We start from the raw sequence: 2644 nt of genomic DNA on the forward strand, positions 1-2644 counted from the left end.
TTCTATGAAGTTGAAGACCTATACATTTACAAGGATCCAGTGTACTATGGTTACTACATTTTGAGTGCGGAGCCTCGTATGAGACGTTACGCGTTACAAAACCGTCCCTTCCAACATCGTCTGTCTAGCCCGCATTTTGACCCCGATGCTCCTTACGACTTTCCCTTATCCTGGTTACATCATGACGCACCTGGACATCCTTTTCCCGATGGTCTCGGACACCCTATACCAGCTCAATCTTTGAATGTGGTGGAACTTGAGCCTATCATTCCTGACGAGCCCGAGTTAGCTGGTGACTACGTACCTGTGATACCACCAGAGTGGGACTTTCCCCCTGAGCAGATCCCTGACTTTCCATAGCCTGATGAGCCAGCACAACCGGACGATAGGGTAGCTCCTATTTACGCAAACGGAACTGTGCTCGCGAATGATTTTGTACATAGTGACAGTAGTATTTCTGGTGGATCTGCGGGTATAGCTATAGCTACAAACGATGAGGAGGAGGAGGATCCTGAGATAGAGATAGAGCAGGATGAGGAGATGGATAAGCCTCACGATGATTTTCCGAACGGCCACGTGTAGATATAGTTTGACAGTAGTGGGGGCATTCTTTTGATGACACTCTAGTCTGACATTATCTGTTAGTTAGTCTCTCATTTGTGTTAGTAGACCCGAGAGCTAGGGGCTATAGAGTGGTTAGGCTTGCCTGGGCGCCAGCTTAGCGGCTTTTTGTATGGGCCAGGCCCTGGGAGTGTCATGTATATATTAGCTACATAGGATGACGTGGATGTAAACTGACTTGATCTTTTGTGAACGCTACATGTTTTGTTATAGTGTATATGATGTGTATTATCAGCTGTGTTCTATGTTTCTTTATGCCTCCTTTTTACTTCTCTCAATGTATGTTTGTTTATATTATCTTAGCACTACAACGATGTAAAAAAAAAGTTACTCGTAAAATTAGCATCGCTCTAACAAGGAACAGGCTCATATATTAAATAATAGTTAATAATTAGGAAGAACAAGTTGGTAACACTTGGCTTCTTGTATGACCATGGCATATTGGGAGTTGGGTCGTTACAATTTGGTATCAGAGCAGTTCGTTCCCAGTAGAGCCTGGGGAGTGGACTGACTATGCTTCATTGCATACTCTGCTTGTGTGTCTCATGCTGTTAGGGTATCTTCAACATACATTTGGCATGCATGTCTATGAGTGCTCATTTTGGGAATGTTCATGCCTTACTTGAAATATTAAGACCAATCACCTTAATGTTGATTGTTTGGTGCGGATAGGACCATAATGACTGCGAATAGGCATAGTTTAATCGAGTTTTGAACGACGAATCCATGCGAGGCACAGCTATCCTCATAGCTGTTATGATCTCCATGGCTATGGCTATGTTAGATTTGGATGCTGTAAGGAACGAACACTTGTTTTACTTGTGAGGAATCTAGACACACAGCTAGGATCTACCCAAGAAAGTTTGTTCAGAATCCAGTACGAACCCAGCAACAAGGCCGAGTGTTTGCTATGGCTGCTGATGATGCTATGCAATTAGATGCCCTGATCCAAGGTCAGTGTTATGTCAAAAATCGATTTCTAACTGTACTGTATGATTCGGATGCATCGCATTCCTTTATCTCTTTAACTGTTGCTCGTAAGTTGGGACTAGATTTCTCTGAGTTAAATTTTGATTTAATTGTCCATACACCTGCATCCCAAAATGCTTTGACCAGTTTAATGTGCCTGCAAGTACCATATAATATTTGGAATAGGACATTCATACATGATTTAATCTGTTTGCCTCTATGTGGTTTAGAAGTTATTCTAGGGCTAGATTGGTCATCTAAATATCATGTTTTCCATTATTGCTTTGAAAGAACTGCTGTTATTCCATCTGATAGTCCACATACTAAAGCATTTCTGTCTCATACCTTATATCTAAATTCTGTAAGAGTTACCTTAGACGGGGAGTGATTATGAGGGGTACGTTCTGTTAGCGGCTAGCTTGAATGACAGTGAACTAAGCTTAGAACGAATCGGAGTGGTGAAGGAATTTCCTGATGTTTTCCCGGATGACATACCTGAGTTTCCTCCTCAGCGAGAGATAGAATTTAGCATTGAACTAGTACCTGGAACCGGACCGATTTCCATAGCACCGTACCGGATGTCACCATTGGAATTTGCAGAGTTGAAGAAGCAGTTGGATGAGTTACTTGGAAAGAAATTTATTCGTCCCAGTGCATCACCTTGGGGAGCTCTAGTATTGCTGGTAAAGAAGAAGGATGGTGGAATGAGACTTTGCGTAGATTACCAACAGTTAAATAAAGTCACTATCAAGAACAACTATCCACTTCCATGGATTGATGATTTGATGGATCAGTTGAAAGATGCAACTATGTTCTCAAAGATTTATTTGCAACTGGGTCATCACCAAATTCAAGTAGCCAGATATACCAAAGACTGTGTTTAGGACTCATAAATGATGACGATGCTAAGACGTATGGGAGTAGAAGAACCAGAAGCTGTGAGAAGGATCATAGTAGTCTATGGAGTTACAAGAACAGAATTTGCATGCCTAATTCTAGAGAATTGCAACAAAGGATTCTTGCAGAAGCTCATCAAAGTAGTTTTTCTATGCAT

This window comes from Arachis ipaensis, chromosome B09 (assembly GCF_000816755.2).
Source record: "Arachis ipaensis cultivar K30076 chromosome B09, Araip1.1, whole genome shotgun sequence".
In the NCBI taxonomy this organism is placed as follows: Eukaryota; Viridiplantae; Streptophyta; class Magnoliopsida; order Fabales; family Fabaceae; genus Arachis; species Arachis ipaensis.